The sequence below is a fragment of the Mesoplodon mirus genome (assembly GCF_964341445.2).
Source record: "Mesoplodon mirus genome assembly, contig: SUPER_14_unloc_5, whole genome shotgun sequence".
NCBI lineage: Eukaryota > Metazoa > Chordata > Mammalia > Artiodactyla > Ziphiidae > Mesoplodon > Mesoplodon mirus.
The window spans coordinates 88,000-112,892 of NW_028295698.1; positions in this window are offsets into that span (position 1 = coordinate 88,000).

Consider the following 24,893-nt stretch of genomic DNA (forward strand, 5'->3'; position numbering starts at 1 on the left):
CAAGCGTGGGGCTGTGATACGGGGTAACTAACCTGACTACTTTTGAAAACACTTATGCACCTGGATGAAAGTAAGCCAGGGACTGCAAGCCATAGATTTAAGTTTTCCTACCAACTTTTAAAAATAGCTTCTTGAATGCAATTTATGTAGTGTCAAGTCTAGGATGTAGTCCAAATAGTAACAGAAAAATGGAGATATGTAGAAAAATACTTAAAGTTGACAAGTATTGGGAGTGTAGTATTTTTGGGGCCAGCGTGTAGACCACAGGAAAACTTGCTGTTTCCATCCCAAAGGGAAGAGCCCTACGTTGCAACTGCCAAGGTCCCTGGGACAGCAAGTGTGCTCACTGCTTAGTAAAGAAGCATCCTCAGTTTGATAGAATCATATGGGAGCCTTACATTTGGTTAGCAGTTCTACATTCTTGATGTAATAATATTTTCAGGGTGTGGGAGGGTATCAAGCTCTGAAAATACCCTTGGAGAGATCTGCTTATTAAGTTTGGCTTTTTCAGTCTCCCTACTACTTCTTTACTAAACACCAGGCGGTTTCCTTCACTTTTCAGAACCATATTGTTCTTCCCTTCTCTAATGAACTTTGAAATACTTTTGGATGAGCTATTGAGATTGGGAAAAAATAAACATCTCTTTAAAATAAGGAAGATAATAACAATGACAAGTAGAAAAAGCTCTAAAACAGAGAATATCCTCCATTCTAGCCACTGACTGGGAGTGGAAGGTTCGTGCTCGCTGTCCAGGACGTAGAAATAAAAGCTGAGGAGGCGCTGAGGCGTCTCCTGGATCTCTATGAGCCTCCATCATTTCTGCTGAGTAGGGTTGACAGATAAAATATAGACTGTTTAGTTAATATGAATGTTTGAAAAACAACGAGTACATTTTGAAGATAAGTATGCCCCAAATAGTTCATAGGATCTACTTATACTAAAAATAACGACTTATTATTCATGTGAAGTTCAAGTTTAACTGGGTATCCTGTATTTTTATGTCCTACATCTGACAGCCCTACTGATGATCCACAATGGAGGCAGTTGAGGAACGGTACATGCTGGCTCTCGGACAGTCAGAAATGGCTTCAGCCGATCCAGGTACAGTATGAAATTCTTTTTGGATGTAGCTCAGAAGCCATGGCCAGCCCTTGACTGCAAGTACTGCCTCGGGTTTCCCTGAGGAGGGGTAAACCTTCCTCTTAATGGCCTTTTGGTAAGTCTGGAAGACCATATCCAAGGGGAGCCCCAAAGTCAGTTTCATCCTCACAACCATGTTTCCAATTCCTGGAATTGGCTGCATGTGACTCACAAGAGCTGAGGAGGTTTGTGGAAGTTGGGAGTGTCATAGCTTGAACCCTTTGTAGGTAAAGTTTTGCTGTTGTGAGAGTTTTAACAGGAGCAATGTGAAAGACTCCAAGTCCCCAGGTAGATAGAAATAATCCTTTTCTACCTGTGTGTATGTGACAAGTCTCTAATAGTTCAGAGAGCAAGTATCTGGTCTTAGAAAGACTGATCCAAGCTTGGATGTTTCTGGTGACAAGGCAAGGTCCTGAGTTTCAAGTTCACCTTTTATGGTTGAGGAGACAATAAGGTGGTCAGAAGGGAAATCATGGAGGAGACCTTGGCTTCATCCATCGTGCAGGCTTGTATATGTGGTTCTATGCAGATTGTGTTTCAAAGGTGGAGCTTGTTTACAAGTATGAACATTCTCCGATGTGCTTTTTGGACCTTCATTCCCAGAGCGAGAGCAGTGCCGAGGCTCTAGAAATGCCATGGATATTCTGAGCTGTCAGTGGCATTTCCCCGGTACTGTTCCCTTGGTGCCGCTCCTTGAAATGTCCAAAGGGATTATCATGTGTCTTGTGGCGGGTCCTAGCATTGTGAAAGGAAGCTGCTGCACCTGGCTCAGAGGATTTCGGATGTGGTGGGAGGAGGAGTAGTACTACGACTATAAATTGTATCACAGCATATCGATTCCATCTTGAGAGTTGGGTTGCGGGGTTATGAAGGGTGGCTTTTATTGTACTTTTATACATTGTACCCTTGAAACTAATTCAATTTTTAAAAATTAATTAATTTATTTGGGGCTGCATTGGGTCTTTGTCGCTGCTAGCGGGCGTTCTCTAGTTGCAGTGAGCGGGGGCTCCTCTTGGCTGTGGTGCAAGGGCTTCTCATTGCAGTGGCTTCTCTTGTTGCAGAGCATGGTCTCTAGGCACGCAGGCTTCCGTAGTTGTGGCACGTGGGCTCGGTTGATGTGGCACACGGGCTCTAGAGCGCAGGCTCAGTAGTTGTGGCGCGCGGGCTTAGTTACTCCGTGGCACGTGGGATGTTCCCAGACCAGGGCTCGAACCCATGACCCCTGCATTCGCAGGCATATTCTTAACCACTGCTCCACCAGGGAAGCCCGATAATTCAGTTTTTTATAAAGAGAAGATTCCTAATATTATTCCAAAATTTTAAAAATATGTAGTTGGATAACACTATGAAAAATTAACTGATATATTCCTTTATTATTTCTCTTTGCTCCCTGGATTTTTTTCCCCATCCAGTCAGCTAGGCACTGTGAGTTCACTGCATTAGGAAGGTAAAGACTCAGCAGAAATGAGGGAGAAAAACAGAAAAGTCTCAGCTTTGGAATGTTCACAACGGAGGCCACAGTAGAACAGGTGAGAATTCTGTGAACCAAAAATAAATGTCGTCTCAAATGCAAAAAAGTATTCTCTGCACTGGGAGGCAGGAGAGGGAGGGAGGGAAGGACTGAAGGAGAGAGATCAGTGTGGCCAGGGACATGGAGACTGTGCTTAAGGACGATATGCCCAGGAAGAGAATCAGAATCTGGAGAAGATTCAGCCTGCACGTGATCATTGCCTCCAGCCAGCACCCTCATCTCAGACGTTGGGAAATTCAGAGAGAGAGTGGGAGTACGTCAGGAGGGCCACGCGCATAGTCTGTGTGGCAGGGGTTGTGGCCGTTCCCTATTTGTGAGGAGTCCCCAGCAATTTGCAGGCCTCTTCTGGAAAATGCTGGCGGACGTCTCTAGTGCTTATGTGAAAGCTTGTTCACAAACCTTGAAAGATACAGATGTAGATGACAGATAGATGCATAGATAGAAAAATGTCATTAAATAAAAGCTCCAGGAAAGGTTTGGAAAATGGCCTTTATTGCATAGGACGCTTCTATTGTCATATGATGTTAGACTGAGTGCCGGTCCCTTCATCCTCCTTCAGACCACGGCATTCTGTCTGCTACTCTCCCGAGGGTCCTTTCTTCTCCCTGGAAGGGATAAAACAAATGAGGTAGAACAGGAAGAGACAAGAAGCACTCCAAGCTCTGCTGGTCAGGGTTACCCTCCAGCATTGCCTTAATGCTCAGAGCCACACACACCACAGTGAGCTTGGCTCCAGATCTACTACCACGCAACGAAGGTTCTGGAACATTTCCATATCTCGGGAGACCTCATTTCCACGTGACTCTCTTTCATATTCCCCTTTGTCACAGAAGGCTAGGTCCAGTGGTCCGGGTGAGATCTCGGCTCAGGCCCAAGGCTCTCAGACCTCAAAGTTCTGGTCCTGCAAGGGCCCCTGTCCTCTCTTGAGACCACTCCTGGCTCTCTCTGCCGAGAAGGAGCTGCTGGCAGTACGTCCTCTAAGAGTTGAGGTCCATCGTGCAGACCCTGAGAAAACTCCTAGGAAAAGGCTCCACCTTCTTGTTTACGTCAACAGAGGTCAATGCCTTTGTTAGTGCTGGGTGTGTCCCATTTGATGCAACTGCAGAGCCATTAGGTAAACCAGCACATGTGTGCGGCCCCTTCCCTTAGACTCCTCTGGGCCCTCGTGACATAGGCTCAGAAGACTGCCAGCCTCAAGCCTTACCTCTTCCAAGGGACGGCCACACCGTCTTCCAGGATCTTCTGTCCCATGAATCTCAGTTGCTGTTTGGAACTCAAAGGAGAGAAAAGACCCTGCCTGCGGGGTCTCTTTGGGCTGGGGCCTTCCCCCGTGGGCTGCTCTCCCTCATTCTCCTTTTCTTCTTGCTTCTCTACCTCCTTCTCCTCCTCCGCCTCCTCCTCCTCCTCCTCCTCCTCCTCGTTCTCCTCCTCCTCCTCCTCGTCCTCTTCCTCAGGGGTGCTCTCGGATTCCACATTGCCCATCCGCTGGGCCATGGTGAGATGAAAGGCATGGCAGCTGAAGCCCTGCAGGATGCCGCCCTTCACGTGCTGCTGGAGGATCTCCAAGGTGGGGAAGACCTGGCAGCAGGCCATGCACCTGAAGCCGGTCTCCATGGTCAGCATCCAGTCCGCTGTCTTGGCGCTGGGTCTCTCCTCGACGGCAGGTGGCCCTGATGGGCTGCCTGGCTCTGCCCTTTCCTCATACTCTTTCTCCTCCCCAGTGGGCTCACTGTCAGACAGGAGGCTTTCGGTGCACACATCAGAAGAGGGGTCAGTGGCTACTGCGCACACATCCTCAGGAAGGGTCACTTCTTCTATCGTCAGCTGCTTTTCAGGCAACTCCAAGGGTTTCTTTGTCTTCCAGGAGACAGCGACACCCTTGTTCACTTGTACCTGCATGTAGTGTATTTTCATGCCCCTTTCCTCTTTGTCTGGGTGCAGATAGTTCTTACAGGGTGAAGAGGGTGAGGAGGAGACACAGTGTGATGGGGAAGCGGTCTCTCCTTCTTCCTGATCCTGGGCTAGGGGTGGTCTAGGCTGGGCAGTGTCTCGATGAAATCTCCGGATTCCTGAAAAAGGAAATTAAAATCATAATAACATGCATGGGCCATGCCGGAAGCTGAGGGAGCAGGTGTGGTAGACGAGAGAGGGACATTGGCACGACATAGCAATGTCGTGAGCTTGGTGTCCGTTGGCCGTAGGACGGAGTGGTGTATGTGGTGTCATCTGTGGGCTTTTCATGTGCGTGGGGGGGTATACTGGAGCGGTGTCTGTATACAGGGGTGTGGAGTATGGTGGTGAGGGCTGTAGTATGTGAGGGATGCGGCTGGATGCGTGTACGATGAGGAGTGTGAGTTTGGGAATATCGGTGGTGCATTCCTTGTGGAATGGGGCTGTGGTGCAGGAGAGTACTGTGGAGCACGTGCTTGGGGTTGATGTGCACTGAGAAGGGCTGTGCCTGGAGGGCGCGTGTATGTGTGAGCTGTGTGCACCTGAGCTGGATGGTCCTGCTCTCAGGCTGGAGGTGTATGATGCAGAACTCTGTCCTTCTCTGGAAGCAAAGGCAAAGACAAAGCCTACATTTTCCTCTGAAGATGCTTAATCTGGTCCCTCTTCCCTCCACCTCAAGCCCAGACCTTTCCGGCCCCTGCTCCTTGACTTCCCCACCATGGTAGTAGCAGTATTCACACACACACCCCCAGACTCAGCTGGCATCCACGCCCTCGGAACAGCTCAGCCATCCTGCCCAGGCTCCTCCACAGAGCCCTCATCACCTCTGATGACCCTGGATTTCCTCTCAGCCTCCCTGGGATCTGTGTGCCTCCTGCTTCACAGCCAAGCACCCCGTCACCTGAGGAGCCCCACGCCCTTACCAGCGTAGCTGAGCTTGCGCAGAGTAGAAGTACAGAAGAAGTATTTAGAGGCAGAGGAGACCTCCACTGCCCCTGGGCTGCAGCCTTGGGCCACCACAGTGGATCCAAGCCGAGGGGGATCCTCTTGTGACTTCGAGATTCCTGAGGGAGGAATGAAAGGCTCAGGGTGGGTTCATCAGTCCTCTGTCCACAAATATTTACTGAGTGTGTGACACGTGTCAGGTGCAGTGAATACACACAGTTGAGAGTGTGGTTCCCAGTGGATCCTCCAGGATTTAATTCCAATCAATACTTATTCTCTCACTGTCTAGTTGGTAATGTAGGCCTCGGTGGTGACTGTGAGTGTGTGGGAAGAGTGAGTGATGTGTATCAGTTAAGTCTGTGGTAAGTGTGGGGTTGGCATGGGGAGCACAGTGCAGACGTGTCTATCTGTGTCTGTGGCCTTTGTGTGCATGGTTTCTGTTCACAAGTCAGGAATTCTGGGACATGTAACGTTTCCTCATTACATGGTGTGGCTTGTATTTATGGTGTGTGTTCATTCATTCATTCACCAAGATTCAGTAAGCAGCTACTCCTGTGTATCCGGCACTCTTCCATTGTTGTAGTCTTTGGTAACGCTGCACATTCTAGTAGGGGAAGACACACACTAAACAAAACTACAATAAATATATAATACATCAGCTGGTGGTAAGTATATAAGGGTTGCCAGACTTAGCGAACAAGAATACAAGGCACCCAGTTAAATTTCAGTTTCAGATAAACCCAGAATAATCTTTTAGTGTAAGTATTCCCATGCAGTATTTGGCCTGACTTAGTTTTAGTGTAAGTATAGCCCATACAATATGTGGGACATACGGATACTGAAACATTACTTGTTTTTTATCTGGAATTCAAATTGAACTGGATAGCCCATATTTTCTCTGGCAATCCTGACATGGGTTACTGAGACTGTGGTTTACTGTGGTTTGTACAAAGCGGGTCTGGCATTACGCAAGAATGTGTTATAAGTGTGGTGTGTATGACACGTGACTGGTTCTTATAGAGGTATTTAGAGATGGCTGAAGTTAGTTGTGTTTGTGCAAGAGTTGAGGAGATACATGTATATAGTGTGTGTGTGTGTGTGTGTGTGTCCTATATATATAGTGTGTGTGTCTATATACATATCTCATCTCCAGCGTTTGGTGTTGGAGGAGAGGATTGTGATACAGGTGGGTTGTATGAGAACGTAGTATAGGAGGGATGCGTGTATATACCTCCATGTGCTGTGTGTGGTTTACTAAGGAAGTTATATGTGGGGTGTGTGATATTTTTGCTGCATCAGAGTGTACATGGGTGTATGAGTTACTGTCTCATAAAACACCCCTAACAAGAATTCTGTATACACTCTTACGTACACCGAGTGTCAGCCAGGTTCAGGCAGGGTGACAAGAACTTTACCACGCAGACTTTATATCTGGTAAGCACTCTAACCCCATTCATCTCGCTCTTCTCTGCACTACCACACACACACACACACACACACACACACAGGAACATAGGGCAAAATATTCTGAATGGTCAGGGGCAGTCATTGCCTTCCCCAGCCTGTCCCAGTCACTGCCTGGAAAACTGCCTGCTGTCTAGAGCTCCATTCCCAGGGCCCATCCTACAGTCTCCAGGGCCCTGAGCCTGGTAGGAGCTACTGGGCTCTAATCTGGGGCAGAGGCCTCTAGCTGGAGCTCTGGGGTGACCACCCCTCTCCCAGGGCAAGCTACTCGCCTCCATTTAATGCACGCAGGCACCACGTGGCCCGTGGCTCTCAGAGCTCCCCGCAGGACCCTGAGGCCATTTCTCACCCCCGCTCACGCGGTCTCAGTCTCTGGAAAACCCTTCCCTTCCCTTGATCTCCTTTGGGAAATTCTTCCTTTTGAAGGAATAAAACCTCCTTGCTTTCAATATGACACCATCCCTAGACAAACAATCTTCTTTCAAAGTGCATTCCACTTGTCAAGATATTTTTCAACAGGGCCTTCAACTCCTGGGGCTTCTCTTTCCACTTTGGTAAAAGAGGCCAAGCAACTCATGGGTCTCTCTCAGCATCCTTGCATCCTTCACATCCCCCACCTCATGACCCCTAGGAAAGATCCAAGAGCATAAGAGAGAAATCGGGGACTGAGAAAAGCTGCACCTCTAGGTCTGTGCAAGCAGGATGCAGCCTGCTGTGAGTCCGACAAAGCTCCAGGCCCGGCTGCCCCAGGAGAGAGTCCTCAGACCAGCGGAGCTGACCTCCCATCTCCCAGGGGGCATCTGGCCGTTCTGTGCCGTCTCACACCACAGGGACCCTCCGGATAGATACGGCAGCATCAGTGAGACAAGGTCTCTCGCTCCCTGCTTCACAGGTGACACGTTCTCAGTCCCCCGCTTCCTAGAGAAGCTTCAGTTTGGCAGAAACCCATGTGCCCCAGACAAGTTGCCCCCCACATACCTCCTCCGTTCTCGGCAGTTTCCTGGGACTCTTCATTTTCCAGATGTTTCCTCTTTTGTCGCCGTTCCATCGTACCAACTAGAAGTCTCCCTTAGAAGATGCCTCAAGAGATGTCCAACTCCTCCTCTTCCCTACAGGTTGGCCCTTCTTGGCTCTTGGGCAATCCGTTGAAATGATTCAATACAAACAAAAATAGTCAAGTCTCCTAAATGGCTGAAAAACTTGTACCACTTGGTGAACCAGCAGTAGTGCCTAGTGCTCACCAGGGCTGTTATGTTTGCAAGGTTGCCAGGCTCACAGTGGAATTCTGTGACCTCAGTGATGACATCAGAGCATTCGGTGGACCTAGGTTGAGCACAGTGTCTGCAATAGCACAGGCCCCATTTTCAAGAACAATTCCTTTTTCCCAGCCGAAGCTTTCCCGTGAAAGGGAAAGGTTCCTACCATATCTATTATAAATTGTATCATACCATGTCTATTATAAAATTCACATTTTGATTGGAGATCTTTTAATGTCTTTTCTAGAGAGATTTAATATGAATGTTTTAAATGGTCTCCAGTTTCCCTGTGGATTATTGACATTTTAAACTCTGCACTTCAATTTTCCCTCAATACGTGTAATTTTGTCACGGCTATTTCTGTACTTAAAGATGAGGAACTATATAATTGATTTCTTCATTTTTTCCCCATCTCTTTCCAAGGTACTGCATTTGATTGTGTCTTGCGACTGAGTGAAAAATGCTAGTCCTTGAGTCAGGACATTGGGCCCTTTAGCAAGTAACTCAACCTATCTGGGCTTCAGCTTCTGTATGTGCGATCAAGAGGCTTGGACTAGCTGACTTTTCAAATGCTGTGTTTCTTTGATTCACTCTCACGTACTGATCTGCTCCTTAAGAAGAGGGTCTGTTCTCATAAAATAACAACAGTCTCTTCCTAACCTTGGGTTGGGCGGAGTTTAACTGTTCGTACTCAGTTCGTTAGTTATAATGCCTTCTACGTATGCTTAGCTCTAAATAATTTATAAGGCTCTTGTGACAATTTTTAGATCTTCTTTTTTTCTTATTTTCTTTTATAGTTTCTAATTTGTTATCGCCAGTGTAGAGGAGCCTGATTGACTTTTAAAATTTATTGATCTTGTATGTGTGTGCCTTGTTGAACCGTCTTATTAGTTCCTGCTAGTTTATCTGTGGGTTCTTTTGGGTCTCCTAGATAAATGAGCATATTAAATGTAAATAATGTGTTCTTTGGATAAAGTTTATTTTCTTGCATCTCTATATATAGAAGCAATATGTTGAATTGATTTAAATATTTAAACACTTACATACCTGTTATCACAATCTAACATTGTTTATCTTATTTTCTTTCAATCAATATTATGTTTTCAAGATTTATCCACGTGAATCCATAGAGATCTAGGTCTTTGATTTTTGACTGTTTGATATTATGTGATCACATGCATATAGCATCATTTATTTTCCATTCAAGCATTATTGGACAATTGGATTGTTTCCCTCCCTTCTCTAGAACAAACAACATTTCCCAGAATATCCCTGAAGATGACTGACAGTCGAGAAGGGCCAGGCTGCCCGAAGGATTGCTACTTGCTTTTAGCCACCTTCCAACAGGCCGTCTCCAGCCAGCAATTTGAAGCACAGCTGAAATGAGAACTGCCCCAAATGTGAAAATCTTAGGAGCTTCCTAGAAGGTGGGAGGTTAATGATAGGCATCCTGCTGGGATCCCAGGGGAGTCTGAGCTGGCCTGAAGCTCATCTTCCTCCTCCAGCTCTCAAGAGAAATGTGGAGGAAAGAAGACTTCAAAAACTGTGAGCAGGCAGAGGGAGAGATATTGGGGGCCGAAGCTGTAACTGAGGTCTTGGAGTGGGCTGTGAGCACACAGAGCCTCTCGAGAGCCAGGCTCTGCCTTCTGAGGACTTCTCCCCTAAGGCTGCTCATAATTCACGTGATACCAGCCATATAGAGCCGACTTGGCCCACACTGTCACAGAAAGCCTTATCAGAATCTATTCTTCTTCATACACTCTTGTGTCTGTTACTTGGTTATTGCCTTTGGTACTCCACTGATGTGAACCACAGTCGCCAGGGGATGGAGGACACTAGTGACCCATCTTGCTCTGTGGCCTCAGTCCACAGCTGGAGGGTAAGGGAAGAGGCCAAATGAAGGTCAAGAAGGAAAGATGGAGTTTGAAGAGAAGACCTGAGTTAAGGGTGTCTTCTCAAGTCTTGATGACTGAAATGTAGCTCCAGTACCTGAAGTCCTGCTTGTTCTCAAGGCTGACCGCGGGGCTGGGTGCACTCAGTGAAGGAACCGTATACACTTAGTATTTCCTTGCTTGCTCACACTTGCCCTCCTCTGATACACCCTCTGAAAGACTGATCTTCCCCTGAAACAACTTTCCACCTGCTACTGTCATCTCAGGAACATTTGCTTCACCTTCCTAGTGTCCCCCTAGAATGCCATTGCAGCCAATTCATAATTTGATAATCATGCTGCTTACCATATTCTCAGCAACTTCTGAGAAATTTTATTCACTTTATTCCATAGTCTTCACCCATCAATAATCTTCCTTAACTTCCTAGCTGCAGGTTAACCCATTCGGAATCATTTCTTTTGCTTTCTCTTCTTTGGCAAATCCTTTCTATCTTTTAAGGTCTTTTTCTTGTCTCTCTACCATCCTGCCTTCCTGAACTTCTTTTTTTTTCGTTTAAGTAACCTTTCAATCTCCTTCCCCAATTTCCTCATAAACATTGAGAGTTTATTCCTCACACGTTAGACAGCGGTTTATGAATGGCCAGGCATAATGGACTCAGAATGAGTTGGCACCCCCGAGGTACCTGTCTTGCTGGGGAGCCACAAGTGAAGAGCTGTCTGCTGGACACATGTTTGCATGGAGTCAGGCTGAGTGGCCTCAGGGTGTTTGCTCTGCACTTGTGTGTGTTTCTCCCTAGTTGGTTTCCTTGTCCAGCCACCTGTGACCTCCCTCCATCCAGCCCAGGGAATCCTTCTCATCACAGGGGTAGGATGTTTGTCTCATTTTCCATCACATCCTTTCCCCAAAGTTTGGTTGTGAGTTGTTCCCATTCCAAAGACCTTTCCTCTTTGAAGAGAAAAGAGAAAATCTTGTCTCTCCTTTTCTCTCACTTCACTTCTGCTCTATTATCTCCTCCGTCCAGAATGGCCCACTGACTCACATGGGTGTAGATCCAAAGATGGCAAGAAATGCCAGCAATTCTGAGATAATAATACGGATGGATCAGGAAAACTTGAAAACCTTTATCCCGCCACATTAAAAAAAATTGCACTTCCAGTGTATTCAGAGTCTCAGTGTAGAAACACAAATGATAGAGAAATTGAATGACACTCAAGTTTTTCTTTCCTCCTTTCCTGATTTATTCTAATCCTCCAAGTTAACATGATGAACTCTTTGTTGTGTAAAGTTTCAGACATTTTCTACCCATGCACACTTTTCTTCTTTTCACATTAGAGTGTGAACTAGGTCACTTTCAACATGCTGTGATTCTGTGATTCACTGTCTCCCACCGAGTCATCCACGGATAAAGTCATCTGTTTCACGGAGAACTATTTCCAATAGCTAATAGCCAATGTCTGTGGAGTGCTTACTCTGTGTCGGTTTCTTGTAAGTACTTTACAGATCATTTGTACAGCGTACCCATGGACCAGGTACAATTATGACCCCCAAGTGACAGATAAGTGCAGATAAGTACAAATAAATACAGAGGCCAAGTGACTTGCCCAAGACACTGGAGCAAATCAAAATCCATGCCTCTGTAATCATTTTGCTCTATTGCCTCTGTCTGGGAGGCTTGATGATTTGGCAACTAAAACCTTAAATATCATGTTCCATTTTTATATCTGTGACACAAGCGTGGGGCTGTGATACGGGGTAACTAACCTGACTACTTTTGAAAACCCTTATGCACCTGGATGAAAGTAAGCCAGGGACTGCAAGCCATAGATTTAAGGTTTCCTACCAACTTTTAAAAATAGCTTCTTGAATGCAATTTATGTAGTGTCAAGTCTAGGATGTAGTCCAAATAGTAACAGAAAAATGGAGATATGTAGAAAAATACTTAAAGTTGACAAGTATTGGGAGTGTAGTATTTTTGGGGCCAGCGTGTAGACCACAGGAAATCTTGCTCTTTCCATCCCAAAGGGAAGAGCCCTACGTTGCAACTGCCAAGGTCCCTGGGACAGCAAGTGTGCTCACTGCTTAGTAAAGAAGCATCCTCAGTTTGATAGAATCATATGGGAGCCTTACATTTGGTTAGCAGTTCTACATTCTTGATGTAATAATATTTTCAGGTTGTGGGAGGGTATCAAGCTCTGAAAATACCCTTGGAGAGATCTGCTTATTAAGTTTGGCTTTTTCAGTCTCCCTACTACTTCTTTACTAAACACCAGGCGGTTTCCTTCACTTTTCAGAACCATATTGTTCTTCCCTTCTCTAATGAACTTTGAAATACTTTTGGATGAGCTATTGAGATTGGGAAAAAATAAACATCTCTTTAACATAAGGAAGATAATAACAATGACAAGTAGAAAAAGCTCTAAAACAGAGAATATCCTCCATTCTAGCCACTGACTGGGAGTGGAAGGTTCGTGCTCGCTGTCCAGGACGTAGAAATAAAAGCTGAGGAGGCGCTGAGGCGTCTCCTGGATCTCTATGAGCCTCCATCATTTCTGCTGAGTAGGGTTGACAGATAAAATATAGACTGTTTAGTTAAATATGAATGTTTGAAAAACAACGAGTACATTTTGAAGATAAGTATGCCCCAAATTGTTCATAGGATCTACTTATACTAAAATAATGACTTATTATTCATGTGAAGTTCAAGTTTAACTGGGTATCCTGTATTTTTATGTCCTACATCTGACAGCCCTACTGATGATCCACAATGGAGGCAGTTGAGGAACGGTACATGCTGGCTCTCGGACAGTCAGAAATGGCTTCAGCCGATCCAGGTACAGTATGAAATTCTTTTTGGATGTAGCTCAGAAGCCATGGCCAGCCCTTGACTGCAAGTACTGCCTCGGGTTTCCCTGAGGTGGGGTAAACCTTCCTCTTAATGGCCTTTTGGTAAGTCTGGAAGACCATATCCAAGGGGAGCCCCAAAGTCAGTTTCATCCTCACAACCATGTTTCCAATTCCTGGAATTGGCTGCATGTGACTCACAAGAGCTGAGGAGGTTTGTGGAAGTTGGGAGTGTCATAGCTTGAACCCTTTGTAGGTAAAGTTTTGCTGTTGTGAGAGTTTTAACAGGAGCAATGTGAAAGACTCCAAGTCCCCAGGTAGATAGAAATAATCCTGTCCTACCTGTGTGTATGTGACAAGTCTCTAATAGTTCAGAGAGCAAGTATCTGGTCTTAGAAAGACTGATCCAAGCTTGGATGTTTCTGGTGACAAGGCAAGGTCCTGAGTTTCAAGTTCACCTTTTATGGTTGAGGAGACAATAAGGTGGTCAGAAGGGAAATCATGGAGGAGACCTTGGCTTCATCCATCGTGCAGGCTTGTATATGTGGTTCTATGCAGATTGTGTTTCAAAGGTGGAGCTTGTTTACAAGTATGAACATTCTCCGATGTGCTTTTTGGACCTTCATTCCCAGAGCGAGAGCAGTGCCGAGGCTCTAGAAATGCCATGGATATTCTGAGCTGTCAGTGGCATTTCCCCGGTACTGTTCCCTTGGTGCCGCTCCTTGAAATGTCCAAAGGGATTATCATGTGTCTTGTGGCGGGTCCTAGCATTGTGAAAGGAAGCTGCTGCACCTGGCTCAGAGGATTTCGGATGTGGTGGGAGGAGGAGTAGTACTACGACTATAAATTGTATCACAGCATATCGATTCCATCTTGAGAGTTGGGTTGGGGGGTTATGAAGGGGGGCTTTTATTGTACTTTTATACATTGTACCCTTGAAACTAATTCAATTTTTAAAAATTAATTAATTTATTTGGGGCTGCATTGGGTCTTTGTCGCTGCTAGCGGGCGTTCTCTAGTTGCAGTGAGCGGGGGCTCCTCTTGGCTGTGGTGCACGGGCTTCTCATTGCAGTGGCTTCTCTTGTTGCAGAGCATGGTCTCTAGGCACGCAGGCTTCCGTAGTTGTGGCACGTGGGCTCGGTTGATGTGGCACACGGGCTCTAGAGCGCAGTCTCAGTAGTTGTGGTGCGCGGGCTTAGTTACTCCGTGGCACGTGGGATGTTCCCAGACCAGGGCTCGAACCCATGACCCCTGCATTCGCAGGCATATTCTTAACCACTGCTCCACCAGGGAAGCCCGATAATTCAGTTTTTTATAAAGAGAAGATTCCTAATATTATTCCAAAATTTTAAAAATATGTAGTTGGATAACACTATGAAAAATTAACTGATATATTCTTTTATTATTTCTCTTTGCTCCCTGGATTTTTTTCCCCATCCAGTCAGCTAGGCTCTGTGAGTTCACTGCATTAGGAAGGTAAAGACTCAGCAGAAATGAGGGAGAAAAACAGAAAAGTCTCAGCTTTGGAATGTTCACAACGGAGGCCACAGTAGAACAGGTGAGAATTCTGTGAACCAAAAATAAATGTCGTCTCAAATGCAAAAAAGTATTCTCTGCACTGGGAGGCAGGAGAGGGAGGGAGGGAAGGACTGAAGGAGAGAGATCAGTGTGGCCAGGGACATGGAGACTGTGCTTAAGGACGATATGCCCAGGAAGAGAATCAGAATCTGGAGAAGATTCAGCCTGCACGTGATCATTGCCTCCAGCCAGCACCCTCATCTCAGACGTTGGGAAATTCAGAGAGAGAGTGGGAGTACGTCAGGAGGGCCACGCGCATAGTCTGTGTGGCAGGGGTTGTGGCCGTTCCCTATTTGTGAGGAGTCCCCAGCAATTTGCAGGCCTCTTCTGGAAAATGCTGGCGGACGTCTCTAGTGCTTATGTGAAAGCTTGTTCACAAACCTTGAAAGATACAGATGTAGATGACAGATAGATGCATAGCTAGAAAAATGTCATTAAATAAAAGCTCCAGGAAAGGTTTGGAAAATTCCCTTTATTGCATAGGACGCTTCTATTGTCATATGATGTTAGACTGAGTGCCGGTCCCTTCATCCTCCTTCAGACCACGGCATTCTGTCTGCTACTCTCCCGAGGGTCCTTTCTTCTCCCTGGAAGGGATAAAACAAATGAGGTAGAACAGGAAGAGACAAGAAGCACTCCAAGCTCTGCTGGTCAGGGTTACCCTCCAGCATTGCCTTAATGCTCAGAGCCACACACACCACAGTGAGCTTGGCTCCAGATCAACTACCACGCAACGAAGGTTCTGGAACATTTCCATATCTCGGGCGACCTCATTTCCACGTGACTCTCTTTCATATTCCCCTTTGTCACAGAAGGCTAGGTCCAGTGGTCCGGGTGAGATCTCGGCTCAGGCCCAAGGCTCTCAGACCTCAAAATTCTGGTCCTGCAAGGGCCCCTGTCCTCTCTTGAGACCACTCCTGGCTCTCTCTGCCGAGAAGGAGCTGCTGGCAGTACGTCCTCTAAGAGTTGAGGTCCATCGTGCAGACCCTGAGAAAACTCCTAGGAAAAGGCTCCACCTTCTTGTTTACGTCAACAGAGGTCAATGCCTTTGTTAGTGCTGGATGTGTCCCATTTGATGCAACTGCAGAGCCATTAGGTCAACCAGCACATGTGTGCGGCCCCTTCCCTTAGACTCCTCTGGGCCCTCGTGACATAGGCTCAGAAGACTGCCAGCCTCAAGCCTTACCTCTTCCAAGGGACGGCCACACCGTCTTCCAGGATCTTCTGTCCCATGAATCTCAGTTGCTGTTTGGAACTCAAAGGAGAGAAAAGACCCTGCCTGCGGGGTCTCTTTGGGCTGGGGCCTTCCCCCGTGGGCTGCTCTCCCTCATTCTCCTTTTCTTCTTGCTTCTCTACCTCCTTCTCCTCCTCCTCCTCCTCCTCCTCCTCCTCGTTCTCCTCCTCCTCCTCCTCGTCCTCTTCCTCAGGGGTGCTCTCGGATTCCACATTGCCCATCCGCTGGGCCATGGTGAGATGAAAGGCACGGCAGCTGAAGCCCTGCAGGATGCCGCCCTTCACGTGCTGCTGGAGGATCTCCAAGGTGGGGAAGACCCGGCAGCAGGCCATGCACCTGAAGCCGGTCTCCATGGTCAGCATCCAGTCCGCTGTCTTGGCGCTGGGTCTCTCCTCGACGGCAGCTGGCCCTGATGGGCTGCCTGGCTCTGCCCTTTCCTCATACTCTTTCTCCTCCCCAGTGGGCTCACTGTCAGACAGGAGGCTTTCGGTGCACACATCAGAAGAGGGGTCAGTGGCTACTGCGCACACATCCTCAGGAAGGGTCACTTCTTCTATCCTCAGCTGCTTTTCAGGCAACTCCAAGGGTTTCTTTGTCTTCCAGGAGACAGCGACACCCTTGTTCACTTGTACCTGCATGTAGTATATTTTCATGCCCCTTTCCTCTTTGTCTGGGTGCAGATAGTTCTTACAGGGTGAAGAGGGTGAGGAGGAGACACAGTGTGATGGGGAAGCGGTCTCTCCTTCTTCCTGATCCTGGGCTAGGGGTGGTCTAGGCTGGGCAGTGTCTCGATGAAATCTCCGGATTCCTGAAAAAGGAAATTAAAATCATAATAACATGCATGGGCCATGCCGGAAGCTGAGGGAGCAGGTGTGGTAGACGAGAGAGGGACATTGGCACGACATAGCAATGTCGTGAGCTTGGTGTCCGTTGGCCGTAGGACGGAGTGGTGTATGTGGTGTCATCTGTGGGCTTTTCATGTGCGTGGGGGTGTATACTGGAGCGGTGTCTGTATACAGGGGTGTGGAGTATGGTGGTGAGGGCTGTAGTATGTGAGGGATGCGGCTGGATGCGTGTACGATGAGGAGTGTGAGTTTGGGAATATCGGTGGTGCATTCCTTGTGGAATGGGGCTGTGGTGCAGGAGAGTACTGTGGAGCACGTGCTTGGGGTTGATGTGCACTGAGAAGGGCTGTGCCTGGAGGGCGCGTGTATGTGTGAGCTGTGTGCACCTGAGCTGGATGGTCCTGCTCTCAGGCTGGAGGTGTATGATGCAGAACTCTGTCCTTCTCTGGAAGCAAAGGCAAAGACAAAGCCTACATTTTCCTCTGAAGATGCTTAATCTGGTCCCTCTTCCCTCCACCTCAAGCCCAGACCTTTCCGGCCCCTGCTCCTTGACTTCCCCACCATGGTAGTAGCAGTATTCACACACACACACCCAGACTCAGCTGGCATCCACGCCCTCGGAACAGCTCAGCCATCCTGCCCAGGCTCCTCCACAGAGCCCTCATCACCTCTGATGACCCTGGATTTCCTCTCAGCCTCCCTGGGATCTGTGTGCCTCCTGCTTCACAGCCAAGCACCCCGTCACCTGAGGAGCCCCACGCCCTTACCAGCGTAGCTGAGCTTGCGCAGAGTAGAAGTACAGAAGAAGTATTTAGAGGCAGAGGAGACCTCCACTGCCCCTGGGCTGCAGCCTTGGGCCACCACAGTGGATCCAAGCCGAGGGTGATCCTCTTGTGACTTCGAGATTCCTGAGGGAGGAATGAAAGGCTCAGGGTGGGTTCATCAGTCCTCTGTCCACAAATATTTACTGAGTGTGTGACACGTGTCAGGTGCAGTGAATACACACAGTTGAGAGTGTGGTTCCCAGTGGATCCTCCAGGATTTAATTCCAATCAATACTTATTCTCTCACTGTCTAGTTGGTAATGTAGGCCTCGGTGGTCACTGTGAGTGTGTGGGAAGAGTGAGTGATGTGTATCAGTTAAGTCTGTGGTAAGTGTGGGGTTGGCATGGGGAGCACAGTGCAGACGTGTCTATCTGTGTCTGTGGCCTTTGTGTGCATGGTTTCTGTTCACAAGTCAGGAATTCTGGGACATGTAACGTTTCCTCATTACATGGTGTGGCTTGTATTTATGGTGTGTGTTCATTCATTCATTCACCAAGATTCAGTAAGCAGCTACTCCTGTGTATCCGGCACTCTTCCATTGTTGTAGTCTTTGGTAACGCTGCACATTCTAGTAGGGGAAGACACACACTAAACAAAACTACAATAAATATATAATACATCAGCTGGTGGTAAGTATATAAGGGTTGCCAGACTTAGCGAACAAGAATACAAGGCACCCAGTTAAATTTCAGTTTCAGATAAACCCAGAATAATCTTTTAGTGTAAGTATTCCCATGCAGTATTTGGCCTGACTTAGTTTTAGTGTAAGTATAGCCCATACAATATGTGGGACATACGGATACTGAAAAATTACTTGTTCTTTATCTGGAATTCAAATTGAACTGGATAGCCCATATTTTCTCTGGCAATCCTGACATGGGTTACTGAGACTGTGGTTTACTGTGGTTTGTACAAAGCGGGTCTGGCATTACGCAAGAATGTGTTATAAGTGTGGTGTGTATGACACGTGACTGGTTCTTATAGAGGTATTTAGAGATGGCTGAAGTTAGTTGTGTTTGTGCAAGAGTTGAGGAGATACATGTATATAGTGTGTGTGTGTGTGTGTGTGTGTGTCCTATATATATAGTGTGTGTGTCTATATACATATCTCATCTCCAGCGTTTGGTGTTGGAGGAGAGGATTGTGATACAGGTGGGTTGTATGAGAACGTAGTATAGGAGGGATGCGTGTATATACCTCAATGTGCTGTGTGTGGTTTACTAAGGAAGTTATATGTGGGGTGTGTGATATTTTTGCTGCATCAGAGTGTACATGGGTGTATGAGTTACTGTCTCATAAAACACCCCTAACAAGAATTCTGTATACACTCTTACGTACACCGAGTGTCAGCCAGGTTCAGGCAGGGTGACAAGAACTTTACCACGCAGACTTTATATCTGGTAAGCACTCTAACCCCATTCATCTCGCTCTTCTCTGCACTACCACACACACACACACACACACACACACACACACACACACACACACACACAGGAACATAGGGCAAAATATTCTGAATGGTCAGGGGCAGTCATTGCCTTCCCCAGCCTGTCCCAGTCACTGCCTGGAAATCTGCCTGCTGTCTAGAGCTCCATTCCCAGGGCCCATCCTACAGTCTCCAGGGCCCTGAGCCTGGTAGGAGCTACTGGGCTCTAATCTGGGGCAGAGGCCTCTAGCTGGAGCTCTGGGGTGACCACCCCTCTCCCAGGGCAAGCTACTCGCCTCCATTTAATGCACGCAGGCACCACGTGGCCCGTGGCTCTCAGAGCTCCCCGCAGGACCCTGAGGCCATTTCTCACCCCCGCTCACGCGGTCTCAGTCTCTGGAAAACCCTTCCCTTCCCTTGATCTCCTTTGGGAAATTCTTCCTGTTGAAGGAATAAAACCTCCTTGCTTTCAATATGACACCATCCCTAGACAAACAATCTTCTTTCAAAGTGCATTCCACTTGTCAAGATATTTTTCAACAGGGCCTTCAACTCATGGGGCTTCTCTTTCCACTTTGGTAAAAGAGGCCAAGCAACTCATGGGTCTCTCTCAGCATCCTTGCATCCTTCACATCCCCCACCTCATGACCCCAGGGAAAGATCCAAGAGCATAAGAGAGAAATCGGGGACTGAGAAAAGCTGCACCTCTAGGTCTGTGCAAGCAGGATGCAGCCTGCTGTGAGTCCGACAAAGCTCCAGGCCCGGCTGCCCCAGGAGAGAGTCCTCAGACCAGCGGAGCTGACCTCCCATCTCCCAGGGGGCATCTGGCCGTTCTGTGCCGTCTCACACCACAGGGACCCTCCGGATAGATACGGCAGCATCAGTGAGACAAGGTCTCTCGCTCCCTGCTTCACAGGTGACACGTTCTCAGTCCCCCGCTTCCTAGAGAAGCTTCAGTTTGGCAGAAACCCATGTGCCCCAGACAAGTTGCCCCCCACATACCTCCTCCGTTCTCGGCAGTTTCCTGGGACTCTTCATTTTCCAGATGTTTCCTCTTTTGTCGCCGTTCCATCGTACCAACTAGAAGTCTCCCTTAGAAGATGCCTCAAGAGATGTCCAACTCCTCCTCTTCCCTACAGGTTGGCCCTTCTTGGCTCTTGGGCAATCCGTTGAAATGATTCAATACAAACAAAAATAGTCAAGTCTCCTAAATGGCTGAAAAACTTGTACCACTTGGTGAACCAGCAGTAGTGCCTAGTGCTCACCAGGGCTGTTATGTTTGCAAGGTTGCCAGGCTCACAGTGGAATTCTGTGACCTCAGTGATGACATCAGAGCATTCGGTGGACCTAGGTTGAGCACAGTGTCTGCAATAGCACAGGCCCCATTTTCAAGAACAATTCCTTTTTCCCAGCCGAAGCTTTCCCGTGAAAGGGAAAGGTTCCTACCATATCTATTATAAATTGTATCATACCATGTCTATTATAAAATTCACATTTTGATTGGAGATCTTTTAATGTCTTTTCTAGAGAGATTTAATATGAATGTTTTAAATGGTCTCCAGTTTCCCTGTGGATTATTGACATTTTAAACTCTGCACTTCAATTTTCCCTCAATACGTGTAATTTTGTCACGGCTATTTCTGTACTTAAAGATGAGGAACTATATAATTGATTTCTTCATTTTTTCCCCATCTCTTTCCAAGGTACTGCATTTGATTGTGTCTTGCGACTGAGTGAAAAATGCTAGTCCTTGAGTCAGGACATTGGGCCCTTTAGCAAGTAACTCAACCTATCTGGGCTTCAGCTTCTGTATGTGCGATCAAGAGGCTTGGACTAGCTGACTTTTCAAATGCTGTGTTTCTTTGATTCACTCTCACTTACTGATCTGCTCCTTAAGAAGAGGGTCTGTTCTCATAAAGTAACAACAGTCTTTCGTACTCAGTTTGTTAGTTATATAGCCTTCTACGTATGCTTAGCTCTAAATAATTTATACGGCTCTTGTGACAATTTTTAGATCTTCTTTTTTTCTTATTTTCTTTTATAGTTTCTAATTTGTTATCGCCAGTGTAGAGGAGCCTGATTGACTTTTAAAATTTATTGATCTTGTATGTGTGTGCCTTGTTGAACCGTCTTATTAGTTCCTGCTAGTTTATCTGTGGGTTCTTTTGGGTCTCCTAGATAAATGAGCATATTAAATGTAAATAATGTGTTCTTTGGATAAAGTTTATTTTCTTGCATCTCTATATATAGAAGCAATATGTTGAATTGATTTAAATATTTAAATACTTACATACCTGTTATCACAATCTAACATTGTTTATCTTATTTTCTTTCAATCAATATTATGTTTTCAAGATTTATCCACGTGAATCCATAGAGATCTAGGTCTTTGATTTTTGACTGTTTGATATTATGTGATCACATGCATATAGCATCATTTATTTTCCATTCAAGCATTATTGGACAATTGGATTGTTTCCCTCCCTTCTCTAGAACAAACAACATTTCCTAGAATATCCCTGAAGATGTCTGACAGTCGAGAAGGGCCAGGCTGCCCGAAGGATTGCTACTTGCTTTTAGCCACCTTCCAACAGGCCGTCTCCAGCCAGCAATTTGAAGCACAGCTGAAATGAGAACTGCCCCAAATGTGAAGATCTTAGGAGCTTCCTAGAAGGTGGGAGGTTAATGATAGGCATCCTGCTGGGATCCCAGGGGAGTCTGAGCTGGCCTGAAGCTCATCTTCCTCCTCCACCTCTCAAGAGAAATGTGGAGGAAAGAAGACTTCAAAAACTGTGAGCAGGCAGAGGGAGAGATATTGGGGGCCGAAGCTGTAACTGAGGTCTTGGAGTGGGCTGTGAGCACGCAGAGCCTCTCGAGAGCCAGGCTCTGCCTTCTGAGAACTTCTCCCCTAAGGCTGCTCATAATTCACGTGATACCAGCCATATAGAGCCGACTTGGCCCACACTGTCACAGAAAGCCTTATCAGAATCTCTTCTTCTTCATACACTCTTGTGTCTGTTACTTGGTTATTGCCTTTGGTACTCCAGTGATGTGAACCACAGTCGCCAGGGGATGGAGGACACTAGTGACCCATCTTGCTCTGTGGCCTCAGTCCACAGCTGGAGGGTAAGGGAAGAGGCCAAATGAAGGTCAAGAAGGAAAGATGGAGTTTGAAGAGAAGACCTGAGTTAAGGGTGTCTTCTCAAGTCTTGATGACTGAAATGTAGCTCCAGTACCTGAAGTCCTGCTTTTTCTCAAGGCTGACCGAGGGGCTGGGTGCACTCAGTGAAGGAACCGTATACACTTAGTATTTCCTTGCTTGCTCACACTTGCCCTCCTCTGATACACCCTCTGCAAGACTGATCTTCCCCTGAAACAACTTTCCACCTGCTACTGTCATCTCAGGAACATTTGCTTCCCCTTCCTAGTGTCCCCCTAGAATGCCATTGCAGCCAATTCATAATTTGATAATCATGCTGCTTACCATATTCTCAGCAACTTCTGAGAAATTTTATTCACTTTATTCCATAGTCTTCACCCATCAATAATCTTCCTTAACTTCCTAGCTGGAGGTTAACCCATTCGGAATCATTTCTTTTGCTTTCTCTTCTTTGGCAAATCCTTTCTATCTTTTAAGGTCTTTTTCTTGTCTCTCTACCATCCTGCCTTCCTGAACTTCTTTTTTTTTCGTTTAAGTAACCTTTCAATCTCCTTCCCCAATTTCCTCATAAACATTGAGAGTTTATTCCTCACACGTTAGACAGCGGTTTATGAATGGCCAGGCATAATGGACTCAGAATGAGTTGGCACCCCCGAGGTACCTGTCTTGCTGGGGAGCCACAGGTGAAGGGCTGTCTGCTGGACACATGTTTGCATGGAGTCAGGCTGAGTGGCCTCAGGGTGTTTGCTCTGCACTTGTGTGTGTTTCTCCCTAGTTGGTTTCCTTGTCCAGCCACCTGTGACCTCCCTCCATCCAGCCCAGGGAATCCTTCTCATCACAGGGGTAGGATGTTTGTCTCATTTTCCATCACATCCTTTCCCCAAAGTTTGGTTGTGAGTTGTTCCCATTCCAAAGACCTTTCCTCTTTGAAGAGAAAAGAGAAAATCTTGTCTCTCCTTTTCTCTCACTTCACTTCTGCTCTATTATCTCCTCCGTCCAGAATGGCCCACTGACTCACATGGGTGTAGATCCAAAGATGGCAAGAAATACCAGCAATTCTGAGATAATAATACGGATGGATCAGGAAAACTTGAAAACCTTTATCCCGCCACATTAAAAAAAATTGCACTTCCAGTGTATTCAGAGTCTCAGTGTAGAAACACAAATGATAGAGAAATTGAATTACACTCAAGTTTTTCTTTCCTCCTTTCCTGATTTATTCTAATCCTCCAAGTTAACATGATGAACTCTTTGTTGTGTAAAGTTTCAGACATTTTCTACCCATGCACACTTTTCTTCTTTTCACATTAGAGTGTGAACTAGGTCACTTTCAACATGCTGTGATTCTGTGATTCACTGTCTCCCACCGAGTCATCCACGGATAGTCATCTGTTTCACGGAGAACTATTTCCAATAGCTAATAGCCAATGTCTGTGGAGTGCTTACTCTGTGTCGGTTTCTTGTAAGTACTTTACAGATCATTTGTACAGCGTACCCATGGACCAGGTACAATTATGACCCCCAAGTGACAGATAAGTGCAGATAAGTACAAATAAATACAGAGGCCAAGTGACTTGCCCAAGACACTGGAGCAAATCAAAATCCATGCCTCTGTAATCATTTTGCTCTATTGCCTCTGTCTGGGAGGCTTAATGATTTGGCAACTAAAACCTTAAATATCATGTTCCATTTTTATATCTGTGACACAAGCGTGGGGCTGTGATACGGGGTAACTAACCTGACTACTTTTGAAAACCCTTATGCACCTGGATGAAAGTAAGCCAGGGACTGCAAGCCATAGATTTAAGGTTTCCTACCAACTTTTAAAAATAGCTTCTTGAATGCAATTTATGTAGTGTCAAGTCTAGGATGTAGTCCAAATAGTAACAGAAAAATGGAGATATGTAGAAAAATACTTAAAGTTGACAAGTATTGGGAGTGTAGTATTTTTGGGGCCAGCGTGTAGACCACAGGAAATCTTGCTGTTTCCATCCCAAAGGGAAGAGCCCTACGTTGCAACTGCCAAGGTCCCTGGGACAGCAAGTGTGCTCACTGCTTAGTAAAGAAGCATCCTCAGTTTGATAGAATCATATGGGAGCCTTACATTTGGTTAGCAGTTCTACATTCTTGATGTAATAATATTTTCAGGGTGTGGGAGGGTATCAAGCTCTGAAAATACCCTTGGAGAGATCTGCTTATTAAGTTTGGCTTTTTCAGTCTCCCTACTACTTCTTTACTAAACACCAGGCGGTTTCCTTCACTTTTCAGAACCATATTGTTTTTCCCTTCTCTAATGAACTTTGAAATACTTTTGGATGAGCTATTGAGATTGGGAAAAAATAAACATCTCTTTAAAATAAGGAAGATAATAACAATGACGAGTAGAAAAAGCTCTAAAACAGAGAATATCCTCCATTCTAGCCACTGACTGGGAGTGGAAGGTTCGTGCTCGCTGTCCAGGACGTAGAAATAAAAGCTGAGGAGGCGCTGAGGCGTCTCCTGGATCTCTATGAGCCTCCATCATTTCTGCTGAGTAGGGTTGACAGATAAAATATAGACTGTTTAGTTAAATATGAATGTTTGAAAAACAACGAGTACATTTTGAAGATAAGTATGCCCCAAATAGTTCATAGGATCTACTTATACTAAAAATAATGACTTATTATTCATGTGAAGTTCAAGTTTAACTGGGTATCCTGTATTTTTATGTCCTAAATCTGACAGCCCTACTGATGATCCACAATGGAGGCAGTTGAGGAACGGTACATGCTGGCTCTCGGACAGTCAGAAATGGCTTCAGCAGAT